Source organism: Pinus tabuliformis, chromosome X (assembly GCF_031772625.1).
Source record: "Pinus tabuliformis cultivar Carrire ecotype Pingquan chromosome X, CPIR1, whole genome shotgun sequence".
Taxonomy (NCBI): domain Eukaryota; kingdom Viridiplantae; phylum Streptophyta; class Pinopsida; order Pinales; family Pinaceae; genus Pinus; species Pinus tabuliformis.
The window spans coordinates 1,093,238,906-1,093,249,380 of NC_142308.1; positions in this window are offsets into that span (position 1 = coordinate 1,093,238,906).

Here is a 10,475-nt window from a genome sequence, read left to right on the forward strand (position 1 = left end):
AGGTCACCCATCCTAGATTGCCTCTGGCTCAAGCGCGTCTCACTGTGGAGTTTTCCCCACAATCAAGCGCACTTAGCTTGCTACCCCATTTGCAAAACCTTAGCAAGTATTGTGTCTCATGAACCATTCAAGTAGAGCTCCCTTCACTCTTATGTATTTAAGTATTGAGGGTCTTTCGCAGTGAATTATATTAGATATAATTTTTTTGGGATTCAACTGTGTTAAGAAAGTCATTCATCTATGACCATTTCCATGAGAGGTAGTCGTAACTGACTAATTTCTCATGAATTTTGAATAGTCCACTTAGCACTCATTGCATCGGCTGATGCTCACAGGGGTGAATAAGTGGGATTGAAACTAGTGAAATGAATCACATATCGTCAATCATCACTTCCGAGGCTTGAACCCGATAACTAGGACTTATATATTGTCTATCTTATAGTATATGTAGATGATCCTTTAATAATAGGAAACAATGAAAACTATATTGCATCCATAAAGAAAGAGTTGAAGAAATGATTTGAGATCGTAGTTTTGGGACACCTTCAATACTACTTGGGCATTGAAGTGACCCAACATCCAAGTTATATATTCTTCTCTCAAAAGAAGTGCATTGGAGAATTGTTGAACAAGTTTGCTATGGTTGAATTCAATCCTTTGTCCACTTCAATGGAACAAAATCCGAAACTCACATCTAAAGAAGGAAATGAATTCAAAGATGCAACTAAGTATAGATAGCTTGTGGGAAGTCTTATCTACTTGACCACTACTAGACAAAAAATTTCATTTATTGTTGGAATCATTTCCATGTTTATGCAAAATCCATGTGAAGGGCATTGGTATGATGCAAAAATAGTTTTAAAGTACTTGAAAGGAACTCAAAGATTTGGACTCAAATATTTATAGGTGGATGACTTCAGCTTGATTGGATATTCTGATTCAGAGTTTGATAGAGATAAGGAGAATGGAGTGTCTACTTCATGCTATGTTATGAGTCTTGAATCTAGAGTTATCTCTTGGAGATCATGCAAACTGTTAATTCCAACAGAGCCAAAACATAAGAAAAATATGTGGCAATTGTAGAAGCAACCAAGGAGATTGTGTGGCTCAGGAAAATTCTTGAAGACATGCAAGAGAAACAAGTGAACTCTACTCCCCTTTTGATCAACAATACTTATGCAATTATGTTGGCCAAGAATCCCAAATTCCATGATCGAACTAAACATATCAACAAAAAATATCATTTGATTCGACATCATGTAGAGGCCAAGGCTATTCATTTACAACATTGTTCCGGCACAAATGAGAAAATTACAAACATCTTCACCAAAGCACTTGGAAGAGAAAATTTTGAAAGATTTAGAGCGATTCTTGGCCTCAAAACACTCCTCAAATTAATGGGGGGAATGTTAGACTCCTAATCCTTAAATATTAGGTGAGAAATTTGTAGATATGTAAATTATGGAAAATAGAAGAGTTAGAATATGAATCCCAAATTTCACACCTCCTGATGTTATATAATCATGTTTACATTAATGCAAATACGCATTGGGAGTCATTTCTTGATCTGACAAAAAAAATTACTTCGATTAGGACCAAAAACCATTTTCTTGAACTCTATGACAAAAGAATTTTGGACCTGATAGAAATGAAAAGTAGCCTTGTGCTTCCATAATACAAAATACAAAAATTGAACTGAGTGCTCATCTATATTGACATTTTGAGTACCAAGTGGGGTTTTAAATATATTTACATAGACTAGTGCATAAATTAGATAAGATTTCAAAGGACAATAGCTTGAGTGGAAGCTAGAGGGTTTAATTCCCCCTCCACCTAGGCTCTATTCTCTAGAGACATGTTAGCACATGTGGAAAAAAATTGTACAAGTTGAACATTTATGTTAAAAAAAAATCATGCCAGCCCGAAAACGTAGGGATATTTGACTATCTTGAAATTGAGGTGAATAGTGGCAATCAGTGTGATTTAATCTTAGGTCTTTCCCATATTAGTCTTTCGAAGTTACCGATTCACCAATTAATGTTAAAAAAAGAAAGATAAGAAGACATGAAAAACCTCTTTGAACTCTTGAAATTCCCTAATTGGTAGGAAATCTCATTGGAAATTATACTAGCCTAGTCAAATGTGATTCCTTATTTAACTAAATGATGGAGAATATAAAGAACACATCAGGGTAAATGTTCAATAAAATATTGACTAGCAATTCTTACTAAAAGCCATGTGAACTCTTTATGAGGGTTAGCCAACATATTTACCCCAATTTGAAAAACATCCATTGAGGCAAGATAAGGGTTCTTTAGAAAATTTCTTAAAAGTTCATTGCATCCTCCTTAACCTTTAATGAATTCATTTTCCTTAGAGAATTTGAAAACTTTATGTTGTGTTGGCAATTATAACATTTTTTTGAAAAAACTTGGCATTAAGTGCATAGGATTTCTACTAGCTTCTTCAAGGTAATTTATTCTTTCACACTTATCATCATTGTGCACCATGAAACAACATCCATGAAGTTTGATTCTTCAGCCATACAACCTAACTTCCAATCACCCGAGCTTGGATGGAGCCTCATTTATCTTTTTGTAATTCAAATTACCACTTATGTGCAACATATCAATATTAGTCATGGTTCTCCCTTGTGAATGTGTTAAGAACATGTTGTCGCTACTACAACACCCTCCAGAATTTCACTACATGTGAAATTTGGAGCCTACTATCATTGTCTATCTAATGCTTCCTTGATCATCAAATGCCATCTCGTGTTATTCTATGAGTTTCAAATGTCCTCTTAAGTGTCGTTGCATTGATTAGAACATATTTAGGTGCATTTCATGGTCATAACATCTTTGTTGTTGTAAAACAACACTTTTGGGTCACAGTTGCACACACTTCACTCGTGGTACTTGGGGAATGTGTACAAAGTGTCATTTTGATGTATATTTATCATTTTTCAAAATTTTCTAAGTTTTATCGATGAGTTGGTATTAGTCACACATAATTTTACTTTTAAACTCATCATGTTCCCCCCTTGCCTTATCACCCAAACTTGGACAAATTTTAGTTGCAAAACAAGCTCATTAAGGATAAGAGTGCATGAGCACACTCCGAACCCTTGATGGAAGATCCTTCGTTATGAAGAAGTGTGCCATGCACCCTCCAAGAGCACAAATCACACTCCTTAATCTATATTTCTGCTTCCTTGTTCTGAATTGCGCCCTTCAAAAACAAGCCTTCCTTTGAGCGCACTCCTTCGACCTGAAGGAATGTGCCCTCATTCAACCCAAAAGAATGTGCCCTCCTTGAGCACATGAGCACACTCCGAAGACCTTAAGATCCACCCTTCAGTCTTCCACAATGTGTCATGCACCTTCTTTACCCTTTGAGCGCATTAGTGCAATTCGAAGGCATGAAGCTTCATCCTTCAACCTTTGGACTTGCGCCATGTGCCCTTTTGGTATCTTGAGCGCATGAACGCACTTCAAAAGCACAAATATTCATTCTTCAGCCTTTGGACTTGTTCCATGTGCCCTCATTCGTTTCCTTTGAGAACACTCCTTTGACCCAAAGGAATGTGCCTTCCTTGAGAGCACTCCTTCGACTCGAGAGAATGCACCCTCCTTGAGTGCACTCCTTTGACCTGAAGGGATGCACCCTCCTTAGCTTCTTGAGCACATGAGTGCACTCTTAAGGAACAAAGCCTCATCCATTAGCCTTTAGGAGTGTGCCCTACACCTTCTTTCTCTCCCTTGAGCGCACAATGCATTTGGGAAGCCCAAAGCCTTCCCCTTCATCCTTCGGATTTGTGACATGCGCTCTACTTTGATTTCCTTATTCCCTTAAGTGCATAAGCACATGACGAAGCCTCAAATATTCCCTTCTTCATCCCTTCAGTGTTTCAAAGTGCACCCATGCACCCAGACACACCTTTGACCCTTTTGAGTGCATCGAAAAGGTATAAACATAAAATATGCATAAAACATGGTAATTAGGAGATTTTCAGGTTGATAGTTGCTCACCATGGGTGACTGCAGAAGCAGGTATTCCAAGGACCTCATGGAAAGCACACACAAGGAATATCGAGCAAGGATAATAAACAAAGGAAGCATGAAAAGAACCAAGAACACACTTGAAATTTGATGATCTAAGAACCCCAAAGACTCCAAGATTGAAAACCCTTTGGAGGGTGATAGTGCCATGATCAGAAGATAAAAAAGAGTAAAGACAGAGTGGCATTTATGTCACCACTGGAGAAATTCGATGCCATCAGTCACTATCAATACCAAAAATCAAAGATAGTGACATGTCAAGTATCATCATATGATGATGTGGAAGTCATGATGTAGTATTGTAATCATTGTAAAGGAAAAAATGTAATGTGTGGAAGTGCAAGATTCATATGTGGAATGTGGAAATTCACTTAGTCATATATGGACAAAATGTCTTTAGGAGAAGTCCAAAAGACATTGGAAGTTCAAGAGTTGTTTAGAAGTCCAAAGGACACATTAGAAGTCCAAGAGTCATGAGGGTAATTCAAGAGTCATGGGGATATGAAAGGTCATTCCCCTTATTATAAAAGCAACCTCATAACTCAAGCAAAGGGATTTTGGAGGCTTAAGCTTTGGAGAGCTAGTCTTGGCTTCTCTACTTGGCATAGGAGAGAAAAACTATTCTTTGGAGAAGAAAGGAGTGACTTAATGTTCCACTATTGGAACTAGTGTTTGCCATTGTAATTGATGTACTTGGATATTTCACCTTATAATTGAAGCTCTATGAGCCAACACATTTTCATGCATGTATCGCAAATGTTTTAGGACTATTCTTGGGATGTTTACGGTATATGTTGTGTTCATATGTACTGGAGAAATTGAACTATTTCGGTGGCTTCGGTACTCATCTTGTTGAATGTGTGTTGTATTCACTTTAATATCATTGTGTGAACTATTTCACTAACAAATATTTCCATGCTCTCATGTGCCTCTTCTAGGATAATACTATTACTTTCCTCTTAGAGACTCACTTCTTGTCTCCCCTCGTGAAGGTTTCCTTTTACATCCTGCAATTGGTGCTTCACAATGTCAACTTACTTGCTTATTCAAGGTTTACGTATATAATCTCTTATGTTATCTATTGAAACCAAGACGAACCTTTGTGTTATGGTGGTCGGGTCAATACTCTGGATGGGGCTCCTACTCCAAATGGTGTGAGGTCTAATTGGGACTTCACATCGGGGAGACCCCCTGTATGTTTGTGGTATCCAGCACCATCAACATTTTGGCACTAGAAGGAGGGCCAGATGACAAGTTGTGCCCATTGAGTCTGTTTTGAATCTCTTATCTTAAATGGATCTTTCCCAAATCATAATCCCAAGATGTTTTTCTAAGGAGCTTGATTTTACCATCCCTTCAGAAATCTTTCATGACTTGTCTCAATTCAAGTTTGATGGTGAGAGTGAACTATGGCGTCAAACACCTCTTTCAATTTATGCATTTTGTCTCTCTAATGGAATACATTGTAAAGATGTCATGGCCAGGTTGTTCACCCTCACTTTTGAAGGTCGAGTAAAGAAATGGTGTCATACATTACCTGTTGCTTCGATCCATTCATTTGAACAACTTTTTAAGGAGCTTCGTGAAGCTTTTGACAGGTATGATTATCAAGATGTATGTGATAAAATTGATTTCCTTAGAATGGAACTTGGTGAATCTGCAGAGGACTTTCTTAATTGGTTTCTTCACCTTTGTTGTGAATTTCCCAAGGGAGTTATTAATTTAGATTTCATTATGGAAAAATTTCAGAATTTGATTCTACTCTCCTTGAGATCTTTTGAATTTCAACCCCAAATGATTCTCTCCCCCTAACTTTTGCTAACCATTAGTGTAACAACACCAGGTTAAAAATAAATCTAATAAATCTAATAAAGGCAAAATAAGACCAAGGTCAAGGGACACGTATTCCAATATGAATGTTGGGAAAACCATCCTAGTGGATGTTCATTTGGTTTATTATAGGTAAGGGGAAATTGGCAAAGGAAATGGAAAATGATTTGAAAAGGCAAGAGGTATTAATTGACATTTTATTTATGGAAATAATGGAAAATAGGAGAAAAGGAAGGTGAAAGGTCACAGGTTGCATGTGTTAATTTTTTAAATTGTTTTATGTTGTTTCAATTACTTTTTCCCAATTGAATTCTTCATTAAGAAATGCTTCCAATTATTTTGTCAATAAAGACAAAATAAGACCATGGGTAAGGGACACGTATTCCAAGTTGAATTTTGGGCAAAGATATCCTAGTGGGCATCACTAGATGTGTGTTTTGACTAAGGAAATTGGCAAAGGCATTAAAAGGAAATTTTGACACATTTATTTATGAAAATAAAGGAAATTAGGAGAAAAGGAAGGTAAAAGGTCACAAGTTGCATGATAGGAGGAAATTGAAGGAAAATAATGGAAAATGAAGAAACTAGAGGCCTCATTCATAAAAAGGCTTTTGAGGATCAGTTGGTAACCTTTTTTCAATTCAAGTTTGGAGGTCTCTCATTATTCTCTCTCTCTCTCTCTCTCTCTCTCTCTCTCTCACTCTTGGTCACTTAGAGTTTTCTTGGAGCACTCCAGTTTGGAGCAAAGGAAACGGAAAACAAGGAAAGGAAAGGAAAATCAAGAAAGGATCAAGGAAAGAAAAGCATGATCAAGTAGCTTCAACAAGAATACTTGCAGGTAACCTTTTGCATGTGTGATTTCCTAGTTTGTTTGGACATGCATGGCTTTGCATGTTTGTGTATGGTTCTCTTGTTGTCGGTGGCATGGTTTTGCCGGGTTATCGCAGTGGTTTTCAACCTAGCCTTGCCTTTTTTTGGACGCCATAGTATGTTGGGATGTTTATTTTGGGTTTTGAGCTTTGGAATTGTCAGATGGGTTTCCAAATCTAGGGCAGAGGTGGTCTCAAGGTTCATTCCCAAAGGCCTAGGAATCCCTTGGCCGGTTTTAGAGCGATACACGATAAAGCCTGAGGGAGCAGTCTTGGTTTAGGGCCTAGTGATCCAAATTTGGATTACAGTAAAGTTTGAGATACAAGGATATGGAAAATTCCTCAAGGATAGTGATGGATTCCGGATGACATTCCCAATTTTGTTAGGTTGTGATTGGAGCACCAATTTTGGTATGATCACGGTTTGATGAGGTTGGAGGTGGTTTAACCTCTAGATTCCCTTGGTTGTTCTTGGATTGCTTGTTCTATGAAATCCTACATTCATCCTTGGAATATGGCACGGGTGTGACTGGATGAAAGAGATATTTGGTTCAACCATGTCTATGGTCGAGTGGTACATGGAAGTCCTGAACCTTGTCGGATCTACCTATGATTAATAAAAGCTAAGCTCTCTTACTTTTGCACTGATTTATATGTGGGTTTAATGGTTGTCATATCTATGATATTTATATGGATTAATGCTGGTTATAAGCATGGTTGAATGACTGGTTTATGTCATGGTTATTTCATATATTTACTTGTAACTGTTAAATGGATGGATGAAAGACCTAATTGATGATGTAGTAGTTCAATGGAGAAGGAGGTGATCCTTCTGGTTATGTCTGATAAGTTCCTTTATTCATTTATGCTCTATCTTGTATCCTAGACCTGTAGGTTGCATTGATGCCAAGTGTTTGACAGAATGTCAATCCTGGTTGGGGATGCTCAAGCCTAGTCCTGAGGGTGATTTTTGATTGATCAACATTGTTATCATGTTTTTAATGAATTCTGGAAGTTACAACAAGTTCTGGGCAGAGGCCAGGATTCTAGGCTAGAAAAGTGGCTTAAATCTCGGGGTCGCTAGCACAAAACTAGCAATTTTGGTCCATAGTCACTAGCAGGCAGGCCTGTGAGAGCGAATTTGGGTTTTTGGTCGCTCCCTTTCCCATAGCATGAGAGTGACTATGGCCTAAGAGCTACAAAATAGCAGTGGGACCCAGGGACAAGCTGTCTGAGTGGCTAACTTGTCTCCTGAGGGCTTTATTGATGGTGTTGGATGACTGTATGTGATGTTTCGTCGATTCCACTTCCTTAAGGTGACATAGGAGGTCAAATTTGATCATAGTATCATCTCTCCTCATGTTTACCTCAGTTGGCATGGTTACTTTGGGTAGACCTGGGAGGGGGTGTTACAGAGTGGTATCAGAGTGTGGTTGTGCTCTCCTTGGGTGAAGGTGCTTGGTCATACATGCATGTCAGTTGCACGTGTGTCTCTTACACTTGCATTCCATGTGCTTGTTGCATTGCATCATGTTGATCATGGTTGTAGTAAGGTTATCCTGAGGAGCTTGATGTTGATTTTGTGGAATGTATTCTCAAGAGTATATGACTGGTTACATGGTTATATGTCGCTTACATGTTGATTGTATGTCATTTGACTACATCCTTGTATGTCAAGTGCATTCTTGAATGTTTTGATTACATGTATTAGTCTTGTAGGTTGATTACAAGAATTGATTGCTTATGCTCGACTACATGCATTCATGCGTATGTGTAGTTGATTGGGAATTTCTTATGCATGTTGATGGTTGCATATGGAAATGTGTACAATGGAGTAATGGTTGTTTTCATGCATGAGGTCATGGTTTGTGTATTTGATATGGTCATGCATTGATGACTGGACTCTAGCTAGAATGATGTGAATATGGTTTGGTACTCATGTGTTATATGTCTATATGCAGTTGTCATGCACATATGGTCTTGGTTACAGTTATGCATGAATAGTAGGTCAAACATGCCTTGTGAAATCATGGTATGCAATTTAGGCCATCAGGGTGATATTAGTTGTTATGATGCTAATGTGTTGGATGAGATAGAGCACGAGATGCAGATCATCATAATGAGGTTGCAACATTGGACTTTGGGGTAGGAGCAGATCGTCATACATGTATTGTATGTTTGGTATGCATGTATGTAGGTCAAGGATTTTTATATGCATTAGGTTTGTATACATTAGGTTTATACACAGGGCTTTTGATGTTATGGTTACATTCATGAGAGATGTTAGTTGATTAGTGTAGTTATATGCACATGTGTCGAATAGTCAAGAATGATAGTAACATGTAGTTTTATGCATTTCTATTGTTGTTTTACATTAGATAACCTTATGATTAGGTTATATGTTGTTGATGAGCATGATATATAACATATTGTTGTTATGTGCTATTAACTTGATGATTAGGTTCATTGCATTGAAGATCTTGATGTTATATGTATTATGTTAACCTGGCCTATGCAGATGGCTATGGTTGTGATATTCAGGTATGAGCCGACATATTTGTGATTTCCATGAATAAATGATAATTGTTTATGAGTTAGGATGTGAACATGTTAGTTAATGATTGTTATGGGTAGAATGATCTTATTTATGCTTAAGATGATGCGTTGAGAAGTTACATCGTGCTAACTAGCTTTATTGTGTAGACAAGATAGTCTCCCCTAAGATACATTACTGTACGAGTTTTCTTATGTCATATATGTGGTGCTTCACTGTTTGATTAGGTCATCTAGTTAATTTATTTAACCTGGTATGTTTGCAAGTTGGTTGAATGTTTGATGAATTGCATGATATGAGTATGAGTCTATAGGATTGCATGAAGAAATGATCTTGTTTTAAGATGGTTGTACTAATACATATCTTCTGAGACAGTTGGTATGTACTTGAGTGTAAGTAGGTGATAGTTGTAGCATTAGGTCTAATGACTATGAGTTTACTATGGATTAGGACATGATTGTTAGTCTTGGTAAAAGTTGATATCAAATTGTTAGATATGATTGTTTTGATATTTAGAATGTGAGACTGACATGTGTGAGAAAGTTGTAGGGAAACATGTTTGTTATTAGTGTGACAAGGTAACAATTGATGTACTTATATAACTAACAGTTGGGTGATGTGATAGTACTAGTAAGCCTCGATTGCAACCAAGTAAAAAGGTAAAAGGAAGGAATTGGAGAAGAACTCCTTTGGCTATGTTTGGGAAACCCTAATTCCAAATGAATGAGTACCTTGCACACAAGAAGTCTTAACCTTGTTTTGCCTGAACTTATGTGGATATGTGCTAGATTCATGAACATGTACTTGACAAGTATATTATCTAGTCTCTAGTTACAAGTGGATCTGTCAAGATAATTGGAGTTCCTTGAGACATGGCACATATGTGATCAGATACAAGGTAGCACACTTGGCACAACAAGATAAGCTAACTGGTGTATTGTTATGTTTAATTATGCACTAACAATTATGTGTTTATGGTAGTATGATACAGGGAGTTACATGGAAAGAGAGGTTGCCAGGAAATCTTGAAGAAGGCTCAGGTTGATCTTTCCTTGGGAACCATGGGGATTGAGTCATGGTGTATGTTGTTAGTCTTGTGTTTTTGGTCTTTTGCGATTGTTGTGCTTGATTTGAAATTTTGCGTGTTTCTGGTGCATAGCT